Genomic DNA, 21,191 nt, shown 5'->3' on the forward strand with positions numbered 1-21,191 from the left:
AACAGGGAAGGGAAGCAGCAGTACGTAGTCTGCCTCCAGACCAGGGGAGTGGGACTAAAGTGAAGCTTGGGAGTTGGCGGTTTTTGCTTAGCCAGAGGCCTCCCCCATTAGTTTGACCAAGTGTCTTTTTGAAGTCCCCCACCGTGGGGCCCTCCACACAGCTCATCCAAATTAATGAAAGGCAGGCTGCACCAATTAAAACGTCATTAAACCTGCAGAATGGATACTAAGCCCGTGTTTTAGTTTAATTCACAAATGGGATTGAGTAAAGCATCTACCAGCTCCCCCTGACCCAAATCCCCAAAGGCTCGCTGTTCGCTCACGAGTTGTGAACTTCAACGTCTCCGCAGTCCTGCTTCTAGCCCAGGCCGTACCACGCAGGCCGCCTGTGTCCCTGCCGCAGCGATCGGGCGGCAGCCTGCCTCTCACCGCGGCCTGCCCGCAGCCCGCGTACCCCGGCCGGCGCTGGCCCGCCCCCTTTACTGCCTGAGCGCAGGCATGCTGCCCGGCCCCGCCATTGCCACGGCGGCTCCAGGCCTCCCCCCAGAGAGGCGGAGCTGGGGACCGGAGGCACAGCCGGCAGCGGGGCGCGCCGGCTTTCACCCCCGTTTCTCCCGGGGCGGCGGCCGCCTCGCAGGCCCGGCTGCGTGCCGTTTTCCGGCGCCCAGCGCACTGAACTCCGCCGCCCGTTCCGCCCTGCCCCTTGGCGGCCTTCGCCCTTCCAAGCACCGGGGCGGCAGCGCTGCTGCTGCCGCCCAGCGGTGGCGGTTGGTTCTTGTGGCGGAGGGGGCGCTCAGCGCCGACTGGAACCTTTCTCCCCCCGCCCCGCAGCGCTCAGTACCGAAGGAAGGGGTGGGGGGAACCCGAATAACTCGTCAGGGAGAGATAAAAGGAATCGTGTGGGGACACTCGTTCTGTTTAGGTCAGTTTCGCACTGCTGCTCTCCTGGGTGCGGCGCTGAGTTTGGGGGATGTTACTCTGTAGCCTGAGGTGACACCGGAGCCGTGGGCGGGTCCTTAGCACCTCAAGAACTGCAGGCACCCCTCATCCCAAAAGCCGTTCTGAATGGCTCCCCTTGGAGCTCCCCCGGCAGATCGTGCTGCCGCCAGAGAGTGAAAATCGGGATGCACCAAATACCTCAGATCTCCGTGTGCTCCAAGGTGAGCGCCAAACCCCCGCAGGGTTGGAGGCTGTGGCGGCCAAGCCACACTGAGGCTTAGGGTCAGCCCTGCGCTATGGCAGCGTAGCGCCAGGACCCGCCAACAGCCGCCAGGGCTGTGCTGTGCCTGCCGCCCCTTGTGAGCTGCTGCTCCCCAGCGGCAGCCGGGCAGTGGGAGCTGCAGGCTTCCAGAATGTTCTTCAGGCAGGTGAGTAGGCAGGGTCTTTGCTGGCCGCCTGCCAGTACTGGTGTTTGCAGGTGCTGGACAGTAGTTTCTTTCTCTGGGTTGTGGTGAGAGGTGACAGTCAAACACCGGCAAACAAGAAGGAAGGGACTTTGCCCTACTGTGCTTGTGCGCCCTGCCAAGACCTGTCACCATTCCCCTGAGGAGGGCCTTGTGGTCAGCACTGCAAGCTAGGCTTACTCTGTGGCCTGGAAGGCTTGAGGAAGTCCAGTTGTTCCACTACTTTTATTTGCTTTTATTTGCTCTTTGTAACTGTCACAGGGTGACATGCTGGAGTTTTAACTAACTACTGAAGTGAGGCACTCATTTCTTTAAAGGTCAGAACTCCTGTTAAAACTCTGCAGGTAAAAGAGGTGTTTTTTGTTGTGAGCTACTGATGACCTAGCCACTCCTCTGCTGCTCTCTTGGTCTGTGTTTGGAGCATACTAGCCACCCCTAGTCAATTTCCTGTGGAAATCTTCTCCTTCATGCTAAATAGTGATCTGTTGAAGTTTAAACTGTGGGAAAATAATTGTGAATTCTGCATTGTCTGATGTTGACTAAAAAAAAATATTTTAATATAGTTGATGTCTCCAATTTCACTAATATTTACAGGAATATATTTAGTTTAATTACTCTTCAGTTTGGAAATTTGCTTTTTTCTTTTTCCTTAAGAGACCAGACAAAATGAGTAAAACGCGTTTCTAAGTGTTAATATCCACATTGATTATCTCCGCCATGGCAGCAGTGTTTGATGCCACACAATTTGCTTCTCCCCACGATGCACTACACAGCCCTTTCATCCCAGTCACTGTCCTGTATGCCACCTCATGATCTGTTTTCATTCTGTGCAAAGCCTGAGGCTGAGGTTTATGTGTGTACAGGAGTAGCCTGTGGTAGGACCAGTAGGACTATGAAAAAGCTAGATGTGGAAAGTTGATTGTGAACAATGCTGATGGTTTGCTGTGTGGTGGCAGTTGCTGTAGTTTGCTGTAGATATATAGATGGTGCTGATGTGAAACAGATCGGATTTTGAGTGACTGATGTTGAAGACTCATTTCTGTAGCAAATATAAAAGAACTTGTGTGGTCATTTTGGGCATAATTGGCTACCCATAGTAGACAGTTACACATTGCTTGGGAGCTTATCAACAACTGGATCCATGTTTAATGACATGATCCATTTGTTTGCACTTACTTCAGTATTGAATGCTGTTGTTCCTGTAGTTGTGAATGCTGTTTAAAAGGACATAAGTATCAAACTGCAAACTAAACATGAAATAGACCCTGGGCCCTAGGGATGCACCAAGGCTGAGGAAGGTACGGTCTTCACAGTGAAAAGAAAACAATGAAATGAAGGTCGAAATGCTACCATTTGGGCCTTTAAAAGGATTTTTCATCCCATGTGTGCAAATACCAATTAGTTGTGCAAAGCCCAATTAGCAAGTAGTTTTGACTACTGATCAGCATGCTTATACCATTAAATATCTTTGCATAAAACAGGAAATGGCCTACTTTAACGCTGCAGAAACTAAGCAGGTAGTGGCTGGAGCTTAAACAATTAATAAGAAGCAGGAGACAGAAGATACTACCTGGAAAGAAAACATGCTCTGTAATGTAGAAGTGACTGCTGAAGTGCATACACAGTGAAGACTTGGATACTTTTTTTCTGGGCAGCATTTTGTCAAAATACCACTGTGTTGCAGGTTTAGGATTCCAGTGGAACTTAGACTAACACAGAGGGATCACTCTGGCAGATATACTCCTTATTCAGTTTTGGAAGCTTAGGAAGTTTTTGACTTCTTACGGAATTTCACTGCTGAAATGACTTTCTATGTTTAGATAACAATTTGGAATACATATAGATTGTTTTGTGGGTTTGGTTTTGTTTGTCTGTTTATTTGTTAGGGTTTTTTTCCTGATCCAGTCCATTACACAGGGAATGAAAAGGGCTGTAAGTGGTTCCTTGCTAAAATCCAGGCATGCTTCTATTTTAAAGCTCAAGTATGTGTTTTTATACTACAGTACTGCTGACTTTGCTCTAGCTATACATAATTCCTTGCCCTTTGTCCAAGACATTTTTAACTTCACTGTACTGTTTTAAAGAAAACTGAATTAGAGAAGACACATGCTTCTAATTTAGTCTCTTCATTTTTTTTATTTATTTTTTTTTTTAACCTCAATGGAGATGGAAACTGAAGTTGCTCTTGAGGGAAGTGTAGTAGACGGACCAGAACTACTTAATACCAGAGTCATTATTCATGCTGCACACTTCTTATCATAGAAGTACAAATTGTACTGTTCATGAAATTTCAATGCTTTTTTTACACCATTTAGAACACAGATTTGATCTCTTCAGTTTGGAAAAAGAACTCAGTGTCTTCACTGTACAGAATCTTCAAGCTAAAGCTGACTTCTGTCAGTACTTTGAGGTAAACGTTAGCTTGATAGCAATAATTAAAAGTGGAGGATTTGTTTCTGCTGAGTCACTTCTTTTCTTATCCTATGTGTTTCTAGGTAATAAACCAGTTTGTTACTGACTTTTTGTATGTACTCACAAGTATAGGAAGGCTTGTGAGTAGGCTGCATTTGGGAAATTCAGCTGCACCTGAGCCAAGTTCCTAATGATCATGGGCCATCCCAGTTGCTGTTAACTTTAGGTAGACCCTGCCCAGTGGCAGATCCCCAATAGCCTGGTGAATTCAGTAGGAGTTTCTCTTCTAGTGAAAATTGTGAAGGTAATAAAAAGAAAGGAGGACTTTATCCTCCTGTGGATCCATGTGTGCTAATTGTACTGCTTCCAGTTGTTGATCATTGCTCCTTAGCTATACTTTCTTGCCTTCACAGCTTGTTATCCACTGACAGCCAACAGTGCAGTCCCTGTGCAACTCTAGTTCTGCTTCAGAAAAAAATGGCAGATTCACTGTGACCTCAGCAAGGCCTACAGCTTTTGTCAGATCTGCCCGTCACAGATAAGATGCTGGAGTTGTGCTCTTTTCCCTATTTGTAACTCACATAATTATGCTGTCAAAATGTTGTTGTGTAAACCAAGCTGCAGTGTGTTTGCAACATTAGTGCTTATGTGGCTGGTCTAACACTTCTTCTAATTACAATTTGCATATTTGCAGCAGGTGGCTGAGCTGCAGGAGGTAGTAAGAAGGCTAGGTAACATTAGGGAGGCTGAGAGAGAGATAGCTGATTCCGAATGCAGTCTGCAACGGACCCACAGCCTGTGGTCAAATAGAGGGAAGTTGCTGAGAAGTATCTGCAAACACACATCTCCTTTAGCATAAACATGGTGTGGCCTGCCATTTACAGCACAGTTCACTGCCTGTGCGCATGGGCTCAGGGCTGGGCCACTCCTCGCTAGCTCAGGTAGCTTATCACCTTCCCCTCCAGGGAACGCAGGTGGATGTTCCCTAATGAGGACAGTCTTTTGTAACAAGAATGGAGGTGGTGCAGGTGTATTTTTGTGTGTCTCTCCTACTTTTCATTTCTTGTCTCTGAATTACCAGCTCTAGTGCATAAACAAGTGATTGTTTTCATAGGGAAAACAGGATACAGAAATTATGCTAAATGAACCAGCTCTTGGTAACCTCTTTCTTTGGAGCAGACATTGCAAGACTAATAGGCAAAGAAGCATGAAGCAAAACTGGCTGGCAGGGAGCCCCATAATACCTCGCACCATGGCCCTTTCTTCCTTGCTTGGAAAAAAAGATGGTAACTCACATCCACAGCCTTGAAATTAATCCTATTAGACACTCTTCTGGAAAAAAAACCCGACAAAAAAACCAACCACCACCACCCCAAAAAACCCTTAACCCAACACAAGAAGCATACAGGCATACATTTTGATTAATCCAATATGAACATATTATAAAGACACACCCCTCCCATCATGCTTCACATTTCCATATGCTCTTGAATAGAAATGAGCTCAAGACTGTTGGGAGCTTCTACTGTTTCAACTGTTTTGAGGGTGACAGAGCACTGGAATAGGCTGCACAGAAGGGTTGAGGAGTCCCTCTCTGGAGACATTCAAAACCTGCAAGGACATGTTCCTGTGTAACCTGCTCTAGGTGGCCCTGCTTTGGTAGGGGGGTTGGAGTAGATTTGTAGAGGTCCCTTCCATCCCTAACAGCTCTCTAATTCTGTGATATGAACCCATTCATCATATTGAGCTGAATTATCTCAAAGACAAAATTTCTGTAAATGCCATGGAAGTTGGTGGCTTAATAAAGGAGAGAACCCAATGGGTTCTCTGGCAGATGGCAATACTGACAGATTTTAGGTTGTCTGTTCTCTTTGGCATCAGCCAACTGTACAGGCAGCATGGGCTTAGTCCTGCACTGGCTGTCCCTTCCTGTGGAGTTTTCACAAAAACAGATGGAGCTGCTGCTGCTGTGAATAAGGATAGTGGTGGTGGTTAGACAATCACCTGTAGGAAACAACATGTTGTTGATCCCACTATTTGTGTGGTTTCAAAGGGAGCAATAACCAGTTCTGAGATGCTTGATTTGAGAACTTGAAATCAGCCATGCTAACAACTTGTAGATTTTCACTGTCTAACTCTCCAGCACAGAGCCGTTGGAAATTTTAGTGTGGTTTTCCCCAATTAATTTGTTTTGTCTGTTGCATATGTCTCTTGTATAAATAAGTCTTCTGTGTTTTCATTTAAAAAACAAAAACAAAACAAAAAATAGAATAGTATAAGTGAAACAAGCACCTCTGAAACATACTCCTAAGTTAGTGAAACCCCTGCAACAGGAGAAAACACTAAAGATTAAAAGGAAAATAATCATATTAGGAGCAGAAGCATTGCTTCGGTATTACTGCACTGAATATTAATAGTGAGACTTGTAGAACCTATGTGCCGTTGAAAAATAATATTTTTTATTTTTATTTTTTTAAAGGCAGAATTGTAGCATAGACAGATTTCACATTTGCAATAAGATAGGAAGAAATTTCAGGTTGAGGAAAACGATCACAGACCCTGCTATATGTGGGAGGTTTTCTGGTTGCAGAAGAACGGAGGTTGTTTTGCTTTATGTATTCAGCAGAAGTTATAAGAAGTGATAACTGGGTGTATCTGCTGGATTTCAGTACATCCTCGTTAGCTCTGTCCCGGAACAGTCTCAGAAACGTAAGGCTTGGGAGGAGGCCGTGTTTGTGTTTCCTATTGCCCTCTACAGGGTCTCAGGAGTAAAACACCAGCTCAAAAATACGGAAATACGTTGTATTAAACGTATTAACAGCAAATTGCACACTACAAGGAAGAAAGATGAAGAGATGTTAATAAGCATTATTTACCTCTGAACAATACACTGCTGCCTTTCTATGGCTAAGCTGGAAAATCGCATGTGTAACTTACTGATTTAAAGAGCTTTAAAATAAGTACAAAATTCCACAGTGATCCTTGCTACTTTCTGTTATTAACTGGATGTGTTGCAAACCCGGTGATACTCTGTGTTTTGCGGCTTGAACAAACTCAGATTCTGCCCCCACCCCCTCCCCCACCCCCCGAAAATAGAGTTCTTGTTTTCACAACGTTACCATATGAATCTACACAATTTTGGGGGAAATAAGCATATTCCTATTTGTCAAACAGTGCTTTTCAGTGTGAATTTAACTCCACTTCTGAAGAGCCAATAGCATTTGAATGCATTCCAAATTCCATTGTAATTCATGCTTAGAAGCTTAGTCAGGCTGGAAATCTGCAGGATAGCTTTGGGTTACATGAAAACAAACATTACAGTGCTGAACAGGAATCCCTTCAAATCTGTTGAAGACTTTTTCTATTCAATTCCATAGATCTTGAGTCTGACCATTATTTGCTCTCTCTTTGAACAAAAAGTTTCAGGGAACTACTTGCACGTTCACATTTGTGTAGTGTTCAATATGTCTCTGCTGTGCAGTTGTAAAGATAGGCCATGACACAGCTCTGCCTCAGCATTCTCATAGACTGGATCTTTTTCACAGTACAGGTAGGGCTGATATTACTTACACCAGTTTCTGTTACAACAGTATCTGTTTAGAGGTTTATAGCTGAAGTAAGACATTTGGTCTGAAATTTCATAATGCTGCTTCATATGAGGGAAAACTCTTTTACTGTGTACACACCTTTGAATGAATTTTGAATTATCCAAATACTGGAGTTTGTGTGTGTTTCAGCAAAGACTGGCTAGAGCTTAGCAGCTAAAATTTGTACCCACATCAAGACTCAGTTTGTCAAGTAGCTAGTGAGCAATAAATTCACCCCATCTCCTTTTGCATTAATGTCCTGTGTAATCAGGCCATGAATCTGCTGTAAATCATGTTGCTTATGAAAAGAGAGGTCAGAAAATATAAGTGTATTGGAAAATAAATGAATTGTGATGAAATGTTATATGTCTGTTGGCACAGGATGTTTTTTTGCTAGCTATTGTTACAGCATCAGAAGAACATTGAAAATCAACACTGAAATCAGACCTGATTCCTACCTGTATATTCTTTTATGTTTTGTGCTTGAATAATATCTGTTCATTTTCAAAATGAAAATTGGTTGGTTGATGAATTGGTTTCTCCAGGCAGAGTTTTCCTTTCTCACATGGATAAGTAATTAAATTTGTATGTGCTTTTTTTTAAATCTCTCTTAGCAACTTTGCATTATTTCTTGTGTTTTGACAGAAGCTACTCCTGGCATAGGGAAAAAAGGGACTAGTACCTGTCAAAATAATGGTATCTATCATGTTTTATCATTAAGAGAACAGGCTGATAAGACCTGTCAGTCTTATACCAGATGGTTATGTAGATAAATTGCTGTTGACCTTTCAGCACATTCAGTGATCCATCCTTGTTTTAGGGAAATAGGTAGGTGTAATTTCTCCATCAAGAAAGATTTATGGTCATGTAGACAAAGGGCAGGGAAAATGTGAACCAGTCTGCTGCTGTTTATTCTTTGGCCAGTTTCAATCCTTAGGCCGCTCTATATTGGCTTCATTATACCTGCTACAGCTAGATGCTCATCATAGGATTTATTTTTCCATTACAGCCTTCCTGAAACTGTGATAATGAGTTAATTTTATTGCCTTAATATTTTCAGAACACACAAGAACTTGCAAGTATGTAATTCAGCATGATTTCAAAGCAGTGATTAAATTTGCAATTGTGTTTTGGAAGACAGGATCATGAGGTGGGTTTTGTACTGTAATAAGTAAATCTGTGACACAAATCTTCATTTCCATGTCATAACTGTATTGAGAGTGACATTGGAGGTACCATTTACCATTAAAGTAGTCTATAATGCTGAAATTCAAATCTTAGATGTCGGCTATGATATCAGGCTCCTAGCATTGCTCTAAGTATGCTGTGGTAAATTAACCTGTAGATCGAATTCTTGGATCTACCCCAGTTTTGTATTTTTTTGACTTTTAATAGTGAAACTATCTATAGCTGCTAAACTGTCATTTCTGTGGAAGAAGTGCAAGTATTTTCTGTGGAAGAACTGTGCAAGTTCTGTTACATTTTGTTGCTTTTATTGGCACACTAGTCACTGAAGCTAGCATATAGAGAGCCATACTTGGTTCATGCACTCATCTGCAATCAGGAAGATAATGAGGTACCTTCAAATGCTTTTCTTTCTTTACTGCTCTTATAAGATGGAAGTTGATCGATAGAGAATTCTTTAGCAAGCCGAGCTGGTTTTGTAATTCTAATGGCTACCAGTTGAATCAGGTAAAATTAATTCACTCCAATTGCTTATGTATTGTGATTATTTCTAAGAATTCTGCTTCACAAAATGTCTCTTCAGGTGAATACAATTTAAAGGAAGTATCACAAAGCATTTTGTAGTATAAAATGGGTTTCTTTTGCATGTGGGTGATGGCTGAATGCCATAATGAAACATTCAATAATTGCCCACAACTGGGGAAACCCTGGTGGTCCAACTGGGATCAATTACAAAGTTCGGGTCATTTGCAGATGAATGGCTGAGTAAGTAGTTAATCAGGCATGTGCACTAATAGTAAGAGACCTCTGTCTCTTATAGGTGACTGAGGACATACAGTAGTCCTTGTCCCACTTGAATAGTTCTTCCATTAAAATGACTGTATTACCAATTAGACTCCTCTAAGCTTGTTTTGTCTTGCATCAATATCCATTGTGTTTCCCTTGTTTTTAATGACCTTACAATTGATCTATTTGTCTTTAATCATGGCCAGCTGACCAGGGGTGGGGGAGTCTGTCTTCAACTGCAGTCTCTTACTTGTTGGGTTTGCTTGCTGATAATTTCCTTAGATTTATTGTTACTAATTTGTATAGATTTAAGTTAGAAAATCAGAAACAGAGTGCAATGCCACTGAAATTAGGAGAAAAATGGGAAAAAAAAAGAAAAATGAAGTTAAGTTCATATGAGCTGTAAAAGGCAAAATATAAGCTGTGACCCTACATAAGTAGTGATTTAATTTTTAAAAAGCTTCTCAACAGAAGTTGCCATTTTAGGTTTTGTATTATTTTTGATGCTGCCAGATTAACTTCTTTCCCAGACTCTCAGAAGTGCTGAATTAGTTCTGTCTAGGCTACAGAAAATGTAGACAAAGTTACTAATCTGATCATCCATTTAATCACTCCAAAAGGTAGGTAGTGATGTAGGTATTCAGTGCGTATTTGTGGTGATTCACTTTGCAATTATAGCCTTCTTAGGCTAAGGTACTGGAACATTTGTTTACCTGCAAGCTTTTGTCATCTTTGCTTCTTTCACCTACCCTAAGTACCATTTTAACTGACATAGGGCATAATAATTCTTGAATAAAAAAAGTCTTAAATTTTTACTCTTAAAAACTAACTAAGTTTGCATATCATTTGTTGCCTAAAATGTTACGGGAGATACTCAATGGGAGTTGTTTGCAATAGCTGAATAGCTTTCTGAGTTGTGATTTTCTAGGCTTGAATGACTGTTGCTTCAGCAGGTGTATTTCTGTAACACACTTTTTAATTTTAACCCTTTGAGTTAAATTAATAATTTGGATAGTTCATTTGATGTTTTTCTAATATGTGCCTTCCAAACATTCACAAATATACAGACTATGCTGGAGGATGATGCTTTGTTGAAGAAAACCAGTTATGTCTCAAGGGGATGGGGGGCAGAATTTTAATTCTTAAAGACTTAGTCATGAGCCTGAGTATGCCAGTCTGAGTTCAGTGAGTCTGGGCTGAACTCTGTCAATCAATTTAATTTTTAAACTCGAGACACAAAGGAATGAAGGCTTCTTCATATTCCACACTGGGCACACCATGTGGATGATTCCACTTGAGGTCTTTCAGGTTTTCAACCCCACCACAACTGGTCACCATTTTGCCTTGTGAACTGATGCAGCAACTTTACTTGGTGAGCACTGTAATGTAGGAAAGCTGAGAGGTAAGTACAATCATTTGGCCTTTCCTGATCTTTTATGATTCACCTCACCTGCCTCCTCTGTATTACTACTCTGAAATGCTCAGCAGAGCTGAGGAGCTCGGTGTGTTCAGTAGGGTAAAACTGATCTGAAATGCTGCCCCTCTGTGTGTCAGGGAATAAATTGAATGTGGCTAATACTCTCTTCCAAACAGTTCACAGTTCCCTCTGATTTATGAGTGGAGATTTAAAACTATCCAATGAAACATTTCTCCCATGCACTCTTGGCTTCTGCTGATCCTTCTGCTGAATTCTGATGTACTTACATATGAGCTGGGGCAGCATAAGATGCATAAACATTCTGTTGTGAGTACTTATGATTACCTTACAGAAGACAAAGTATTTTATGTGTGTTCTCCATTCCTTAAAATGTGCTGATCAGGAAATATGCATGCCTGTAAGCCAGTTCAGTAGAATAATTATGAAATAAAAATACCATAGAACACAAAGCAGACTTGTAGGACTGGGGCTTTAGAGTCGAAAGCATCTAGAGTATTTTAGAAAACAAATCCCATTGAGAGTTAAAGGGATTTGACTCTTCAGCCATTTTGAAAAACCTTCTCCTAAATGAATAGGTAGAAGGAAACTACAAGTGTATTCACTCCCAGAGAAACAAAGCAAGTTCAGAAAATATATAGACTTCATGCAACAGCAGGCAAAGCAACCTGAAAATTAGCAGATGATGGAAGAAAAAAAGATTACTCCCAAGGTTTTTTTGTTTGGTATGGTTTTGTTGGGGTTTTTTAATTAATATTTTTGCTATTTGTTTTTTTACAAATACCTATTCTAACCAGTGGCTAAAGGTTGGATTGATCCTAGGTGTAACTGCTGTGACTTCAGAGTTTCAAATTTTACTCCTGATGTTTTAGAAAAATAGATTTGGGGCTGGCTGGAGTATATAAATCTCTGTTATCCTGTGGCGGATGTTGTCTCCTTCACTGCTGCCTTTCATTCAAAGACTATATAACCCTGTGTTATATCCAGAACAACCATATAAATTATGTACTTGGGAAGACGATGTTTGCATAGGCTAGTGTTTGCCTGCAAGTAGAATCTAACTCAGATCATTTGTAGTCTGATAGGTATGTACCTTAAATCCAAGTGTATAAGATGAAGCCAGAAAGCCCAGTGCAGTAACAGTTCACGGTATGCACCAGCTACATTTATCAAACATACTTTCTGCTGAGATGATGTTTCTGTTACTGTGTTCAGTGCTGAAAAAATGGTATGCTCATCACTGTGAGTTCAGATGCTAATGGCAGTGTAGGTATGGGCATCCTTCCTTTATATATAGTTACTACAGCTGGTAATTCTTCCCTGGTGCAGATGGGGAAACCAATGGAAGTATATTGTGCATGTTCTTGGATTATTTTAAAAACAAACCAGACATTTTTTATTGTTTTTGTTCCAAGAACTCTCTGAAGAAAACCTGAGATTTAAAGAAGTATCTTGTTTTCTCTTTACATGCTTTCTGAACCTGTATGATTTAATTACTTCACATGTTCAAATTTTGTCTCAAATGCAAGGGGTTTTATTTATTTTTCAATAAAGGGCAAGATTTCTGATGGATAAGTAGATGCGAAATATGAAAAAAACTGTCATTCTCTCTGCATAGACTGGTGAAAGGCAATGTTTGGACTTATTTTTTTGCCATCTGCACAAACATGTCCTCGTAACTGTTGTGGCAAATAACCACAACATGTGGATGGTGGTTAGTTTTGTTGGAAGCAAGTCCAGTCAAATACTGAGAATATATAGTTCTCCAGGGTATTATTTTTTTTCATGGGTGTGGTGTGGCAACATAGGAGATGAAAAAACTGATCATCATGACAGCTATTAGCAAAATTTGAGGCATATTATGTGATCTTCTCTCTTCCTCACTAGTGTATGAATTATTTCTGCGATCTTTTGCTAGAAAGAGGGATTATTTTCTCTAGTGCTCAGATACATTCATAATTATTTAGATCATTTAATAGAAAAATAAATAAGCACACACTTAAATTAAATTAGAGGACCCCCCCCAGCAGTCCCTGAATCCTAAACATCTACAGAGCCAGATGAAGAAATACCATAAAGCAGAAGACAGGTCCTTCCACCCTACCAGTCAGTAAGCTAGGAAAAGATACATCATATGGAACAGACCACTTGTTTTAACAACAACAGTGACAAAAAGAAAAGGAATATTTTTTATAAAGTATCCTATTCCTTACTTTCCTTATTTCCAGAATAAATAAAATTAATAGAATCGTTTCCAAGGCCAGCAAATCTAGCAGTGTGCTGAATGGGGAGCTCTGACACTGCACAGCTCTCCCACACTGAAGAATAAAAGTGACAGAGATGGAACAGAGTTACTTGTTATGTACTTGTTGATACTTTCCCGAGCATTTACTGTTGAAAAAGCTATCCACCTCTTTTTGAATTTTGAGACAGGGTGCCTGGCTGTAAAACATGAAATAAAATAGGGCAACTGCTGTCAGAGACCAGTGATAATGAGAAGAAAGGTATTTTTTTTTATACAAATCATAAGAGGAGAAGGACAAGGCACTTTTAACTCTTAAAATGTGGAAATTGTAGCAAGGCAGTGAAATTCTTAAGGCAAGTTGTAGATACTTTATCCTGGAACTGGTATGTTCTGAGGCCTGGAGTTTGTAGAAGTTCTGTAGGAGTTGCAGGAATTGCAACAAGAAAAATGGAGGGGAAAAAAGGCAGAGGTGTAAATGCATCATATCACCTATCTGAGGGAGAAAGCTGAGAAAAGATGAATGTTTTCTGTGAAAGAGGGACTAGGACTGGACTGAAGACTCTCAGTCTGTTTGTCTCAAAGGGCTAATTTCAGTCTGGGTGAATAAGGGACTAGAGGGAGGGCATGATGTCTTGGTTTGAGGGGTTGGTTAAGAACCTTTAGAAAGTGAAGAGACAACAGGAACAGAAATAGTCAGTTGGGAAAAGTTAGTTTCTGTTTTGCAGACTATGAGCTTCCCTTGTGACTGGGAGAAAAAACATAGTAGTTCCTGTGCTAGCTCAGAAGATGGGATTTGTAGTTTGGGAAAAATGAAAACTGGTCAAAAAACTGATTAAAGCCACAGGACTGAGCCACTTGTCTGTCACAGAAGTCACTCTGTATGTGCTCCACAATTTTTATTCTATCTAAACTTTTACTATGCAAGAAAAAAGTTTCTTTAGGACCTGCAGAAGTGTAAGTCTGTGAAGTTTCAGTTTTCTACACTAAGACACTTAACAAGGGAAAGAAGACCAAGGGAAATGACTGATTTTTACAGTACTGGGGACAGATAGAGGAGCAAAATTCTGCATGTGCATGTGGCTGCCTAATTCCAGTGTAATACAGATTTAAAATGCAGTTTTTCACTAAGGAGATGGACAACTTTGCATATGTGAGAAGGAAAGGCTTAAAAATGTGTTCTGGACAATTAGTAGCACTGTATCTTGAAATGAGCTGTTTACGAATTTTGATAGAGACAGCAGAGGCGTTAGCAGCACAAACCACCCTGCCTACATCTACCAGTATGCCCTTACACTGCTGTAGAAAGTGACAACCTGCCTGGAGGCATGATAGCAGGGAGTCTCCAGTTCACTCTGCCACTGGCAGCTCGTCTGAGACTGCCAGAAAGATGATAACTAGTGCCAGCTGCTAGTTCTAGAGGCTCTTCAGATCAGGCACCCTACAGCCAACATAAGGGACTGCTTTACTTTCACAGTAGTAGTTGTCAGTATATTTTCATTCATGTAGAAGGGATAAAACTCCATTAGTTATGGCAATAAAAAAGGGTGCAAGGAGTTACTTATCTAAAATTCAGAAGGAAGATTATTTGAATTACTGTCTGATAATGGAGGCACACTGAATTAAAGACAAAGGTACATGCCTATGTATGTCAGACCTTTGACTTTCTAATCCTGCCCAATTGCTGCAGCCAAGATCATAGAGATTATTTTTGTGAGCTATTGCTCAGTAAAAAGCAAAACAGATCAACCGTAGTTTGTGGAATTAGATCAGCCTTGTCCTGAGGCATCAAGCACAAGCTACAAAGCTTCTGGCAAAAACAGAGGAAATATAACCAGCTTGTCCTCCTTAAATCTAAGTGAGGAAATAGCATCTGATGTAACCATAAAATAAGAAGTGACTTGTTTTAAAAGGAAAAAAGCACCAATCTGTCATTCTGGAACTATGTTGGGATTGTTGAGGTGTTTTTTTTTTTTTTTTTTTTGTGTGTATGTGTGTTTTGGTTTTGTTTGTTTGTTTGTTTTTTGGTGGGGGTTTTTTTCAGTGCAGATTTGCTGTAGGGATCACAGTGGTCAGGGATAGAGAAAGACTATTGAGTCCATTCCCCTGTGCTCATGGACATAATCCCCTAATGCAAATACGTGGTTTATTAAGCTTGCAGTGTACTTGCTATGGGAATCAGACCTCTAATAACATCATCCCTGGAGCTGTGGATCGATGTGCACCAATGCTGTACACTGGTAAAAGGAGTAGACCGTGGAGGTAAACACAGAGCAGTAAGAAAGGCCATTTGAAAGAAACCATGAATGTTCAAGGTGTCTGCAGGCATTAAGTGCTTTACAGATAGGTCAGTATTTGATGAGAAAACTGATCTGTTGGCTTGGGACATGCTTAAATTCTTACAGTAGATCTGGAATTTCAGTCCCATCCTAGTGCACTTCAGCCTAGAGGGGAAAGCTGTGTTGAATGCCACAGAAAGAAGTGTGAGCAGAAGGTAAAAAACTCTGTTGCTATTGGAATCTCCATCAAATAACTCAGTAAAAGACCAAAAGATTAGTTCTAGCAGCCCAGACTGAGTGCAGGGAAGCAACTTACAGAGGTGGGTAGCTTTATTGTATTTTTTATGGAATATAATTCAGTAAAACCTTTGCTGAGTTCTCTGTCTTCCTTTCTTTTCTATGGGATGTGGCTTTTGATTTACAGCTTAGCCGCTAACAGCAGAGTTGGAAACACAGCCATGTTGAACACATCTCTGCTTTTATCTGTCGCGGAATTTCCTTCCTCCTCCCCCTACTCCAAGCTTTTGCAGCTGCTGTGACTGCCACATCTATACCAGTAGATACAATGGTAGGAACACTAGGATACATAAAGTGATGGGTTTAAGCTACTGTGTTTGCATAATGCAGTGCACATTGAGGGCCTGAGCTCCAGAACTCGGAGAAAGCACAACTGCATAAATATCTAACTTGCTTCACCAGAATGAGCTTGTGATACATGCCTCATTTTTAACTAAGCTGATGTTTCTTATCACGAGAGATTCGGTTAATCACAATAAAATTAATTCATCCTTCACTTGCCTGCCAGATCCTCAGGGTTGCTTCACTATTTTTCTGTTGTAGGAGATGATGTCTTCACAAGTATTTTTGTTCACTGCCTGTTGCTTTACAAGCTTTACAAGCTCAGTGTAGCATAGGACAATACACAAGAGAGGCCTTGAAATTGGGGCTATTGGTTTTCCTAGAATCTTGGTTGAGGTTTCTGGAAATTGTAACTCAGTCAGGGTTTTGGTTTGATCTGCTGCCAGGGTCCATAATTCAGGGAAGAAAACCCTAACCCTCAGAAAACAGTTGCTGGTGAGGATGTTAAGTTGGTTATTAAAAAATGAAGAAAATCACCAATGATTTTTAAAAATATTCTTTAGTTTAAAGCCTTCTGCTAATCACTCACCCGTGTATATACACAGTGCTAGAAATTTTGGATCTGAAGTAGTGTCCCTTTAAAGCTTTGATGTTCACCTTTTAGAACATTAGTTTCAGTCATTTTTCCTTTTCCTAAAATAAATGTGAGAGTAAACATCACATTAATCATAGATACAAAGGCTGCCCCTAGCAAGGTAGCTCAGTAAGCTTCCTTTTTCCAGGCTCTGTGTTTATTTCAGAATTTTAATCTCCATAGTTGTGGTTTATATGTTGGTTTTTTTTTAATGGTTAGAGTGTGTGTAGTATTCTGCAACCATGAAATGCTTTGCTGTGTCATTTATCATCCTTTGCCTTGATGTAAGCCTGTACAATTATCTTTGTGCTTGTGTTACACTCTAAAGTTTTATAATCCAGTTGTCTGTAGGCTTCTGGAACTTCTGCAGTGGAGATGCACATTAGAGAAAATACATCGTTGTTTCTGAAAGCCCATCCTTGAAGTAACATATATCCCCTTACACAAAGTAACCTGTTTATTTTTTCATTGCTGTTCTCTGGCTTATAGCACCACCTACAAGTTACTTTCGAATTGCAGATGCAGGTTGATCTTTGCATGTTTGTGTACTCTCTTTCATGATCTAGCTGCAATTGACTACTCTTCTGTGCCTCATGAGAGCATCAGTGACTTCAGCCGTAGCAGTTCACTGCTTTTAAGGATACTGTGGCTCAGTGATTTTGTCTGTGTCTTGGCAACCAGTGAACTTCATCCAGTTCTGAAGGTCAATTCAAGTCCCTGCATCACATTTATTCCTCAGCTCTGTATTATTACTGATGAGGGAGGAACCATGAAGGGAGTCTTCATTGGCACTAAGGGCAGTCCATATTCCAAAACTTGCTAAACGTGTAAAAGGCAGTGATGGAAGATCAGGTCCAAAGACAGTCACTACAGGCAACCAAAAGCAATCTTATCGTTTCTTCATCAGGTGGAGCTTCATGCTAAAACACTGAGGTTTTTTACTTCCAACTCAAGCTCTTGTCAGTCTAATGAGTTTGATTATTTAAGTCTCGCAAGAGTGAAATTATTTGCACTCCAACAGAGAAACTCTTCATCAGGGACTGTAGTGATAGGACAAGGGATTATGGGTTTAAACTTAAACAAGGAAGTTTAGGTTAGATACAAGGAAGAAGTTCTTTACTGTGAGGGTGGTGAGGTACTGGAACAGGTTGTCCATAGAAGTGGTAAATGCTCCATCCCTGGCAGTGTTCACGTCCAAGTGGGACAGAGCCTTGAGTGACATCGTTTAGTGCAAGGAGTCCCCCATGGCAGGGGTTTGGAACTGGGTGATCTTAAAACCCTTTCCAACCCAAACCACTCTATGATTCTGTGGTTCTATGACAAGAGGTAATGGCCTCAAGCTGTGCCCAGGGAGGTTTAGACTGAACATTAAGAAAACCTTCTTCATCAAAAGGATAGTCAGGCATTGGAACAGGCTGCCCAGGGGAGTGGTGGAATCACTGTCCCTGGGAGTGTTCAAAAACCATGTATATGAGGCCCTTAGTGACATGGTTTAATGGTGGACGTGGCAGTCCTGAGGTAGTGTTTGGACTCAATGATTTTGAAGGTCTTTTCCCAGCTACTTGATTCTGTGATAACTGAACTGCATGCCGCAAATATCAGTAAATTATTGCAATGGCTGTAATGGCTTTGATGGAGTTTTTTCTTCCCTGTCTTTTTCAGAGCACAATATTCCTCATGTACTTTCATGGCACTATGTGCAGTTCAGGAAATGTTCATCTGTAGCTCTACTGTCAGTTAATCCCTCTCCCCAGTGTAGCTGACAAATTTTTACCCTGGTGAAAATTGTGATGATACCCTTTATTCTCTCATTTCTGATAAAAAAAAAAGGATAGTATTTGTACTCACAAAAATAAAAGGCACTTACCAATATGGATGCACTTTACAGCTATTGAAGCTTACACACTGCTGTTGCAGCTGCTGTAACAATAAAGATGAAGCCTGGATTCATTCAGATTCTTTTTGCTATTGTTAAGCAGAAGAGGGAGGAGATTATTCTGTTCCATTTGAGGAAAGCATTGTTTAAATTGGAAAACTTTCAGTAAGACCCTTAGTTAAACCTAATTTATCCCCTAGTTAAACCTAAATTTGTCCAATTTGAGCTTTATTTATGGCTTGTTTAATGTATATTCATCTAAAACTTCTTCCACATTAGCCATAATACAGTCCCATTCTCACTGGTTTGATACGGCTGACAAGGCTATGAGTCAAAGAAAATACCTGGTGTGAATATTCCCAGGAAAGCATAAACAAAATAAAAAACAAAAATGAAAGAGTATTCCTAGCAAGAGAGCACATACTTTTTTCATGTAAAAGGCATCATTCATTTCCCAAGTGCATTTCTATTAGCAGTGGGTAGTTTATCAAAAGGACTTTTCTGCTTGGGAGTAGTCCTACTTCACCACATAGACATGAACTTCCTGACAGTTACTAACTCCTGCTGTTAAACTTGAAAAACACCAGATTTTGTTGAGCTGCAGTTCTGCAGACACTTTTTATTTTATTTCTCCTTCCCTAATTTAATTTTTTTTAAATTTCCAAATACTTTTGCATGAGGACAGGATTCAGTATTTGAAAATTCATAGCCTCCTGCTGCTTCTTCCCTGAGTGAATCACTGTCACAATCTACTTGTGACATCTGAGATTGCTGTTGTAGAGGTGGTTACATCATAAGGATCTGGTTTTGGGTCAGGAGAATATGCAGTAGGAGTAGAAGAAATGTCAATTATACAGCTTTCATACTAGCTACTGTAGTAATACAGCTGAAAACACACCTCCTAGTGTCAGGAGAGAGGCAGAATTTTTCTAAACTGAGCATAGCTCTAAAGTTTTGCTTGTTGTGTCAGATGCTCTTTTGGATTCTGTTAATTTGACAACCCGATTACCAACTGGTAGAGAAAGTATTCGTTTTAGTAGCATGCATTGTGGATTTTACTGAGCTTTTTATTATGTTACAGGTAAGGGAGAGGTAGATTTTTGCAACATGGTAGCAGACAAGAACTCTAGTCTAGTAATTTAAACAAAATCTGTTACCTGAAAACAGTGCTTTAGGTGTCTGTTGAAACAGCTGCAAAATTACTTAATTCTTTCTTTTAGCAAGATACCTTGGTGTCATGCAGAAAAGAGGGAAGGCCAAATGACAGCAGAATACCAGCTGTGGAAGTCAAGGAAATCAAATGAAGGCTTTAATTTGGGGGTTTAAGATGCTGGCAAAGCTTTCTGCTGAGCCTCTGCTGAGTCAGTCATGTCAGGAAGAAGTCTTGTGCTCTTCTTGCACACATGATGATTTGTTTGAACAGAACATGTTTTTCGGCCAAGACACCCTCCTTCCCTTTCCCCTCTCCTTACTCATTTCAAGAAGAGTAATGGAAGCAGTACTCTGAGGCCTTATTTAGCCCAGCATCTCTTCCCAATTAGCAAATATCCTGCATCACTGATTTTTAGAATTTACGTGACCGTAGTCCTCTAACTAGTTACAACATACTGACTCCATCTTGAACAGTATTAATTGTTCCCAGCAGAGTTCTTGAGTTAGGGTACGTAGAGCTGAGCATAGCAGATGGGAGCCTTTGTTTGCAGGTTAAGCAAGTCCAATTAACCCGGATCCTAATTCAGCAAGCACCTTTGTCTCCTTGATGGGGGAGTTTTCCCATCAAGGGTAAAGTGTGTAAAATGTGGGTAGAATAAATCCACCTGTAAGGTTGAGGAGAGCAAAGGTAGTGAACACTTCAGCAGGTAGGAACACCATCCACTGAAACCTCCTTCCTTCATTTCCTTCATTCTCTGGGAAGAGTAAAGCTTGCAGGGAAGGTGGACTTCCGAATCTTCTCAGTCACTGACCTTGTGCCTGTGTCACTCCACTGGCCTTTATGCTGCTTTCTATGAATCTTCTGATAAATGCATCCTTCCAGTTGACTTTTTGTGTGCACTTCAAGAGAAACTGTATGTGTCAATTACAAATACCCTATACCCTCTCCTAATATTTCCTTTTATTTGTCTTACCTAGTGTCGTGGTTTAAACCCAACCACAAACCTCTTTTACTCACTCCCCCCCTTCTTGCCCTCCCCCAACTTCTGGAGGGACGGAGAGGAGAATCAAAAAGAATACAACTCCCACGGCTTGAGATAAGAACAGCCCAGTAACTAAGGTGTAACACAAATCACTACTGCTACCACCAGTAATAATGGTGCTAAAGGAAATAACAAGAGGAAAGAATACAACACCTCAATACCAGCCGACCAATAACTCACCCCACTCCCCCCAGCCAAGCACCGACCGATACCTCATCCAACCCTCCAGTCCCTCTACCCCTTCCGGGTCACTCCAAGTTACATCCTGGGCATGACGTGCTGTGGTATGGAATACCTCTTCTGCTAGTTTGGGTCAGGTGTCCTGTCTCTGCTTCCTCCCGGCCTCCCCTCCTCCCTGGCAGAGCATGAGGCTCAGAAAGTCCTTGGCCAGACCAAACATTCGAGCAGCAACTGAAAACATCGGCGTTATCACCACTGTTCCAAGGCCAAAAGATCAAAACACAGCACTGTACTAGCTCCTAAGAAGGAGAAAAATGACTGCTGCTGCTCAACCCAGGACACCTAGCAAAGTTTTAGCCCATTGGGAACTCAGAGCAGTATCCAGCTTTACCACCTGA

This window comes from Lathamus discolor, chromosome 3 (genome assembly GCF_037157495.1).
Source record: "Lathamus discolor isolate bLatDis1 chromosome 3, bLatDis1.hap1, whole genome shotgun sequence".
Classification (NCBI taxonomy): Eukaryota; Metazoa; Chordata; class Aves; order Psittaciformes; family Psittacidae; genus Lathamus; species Lathamus discolor.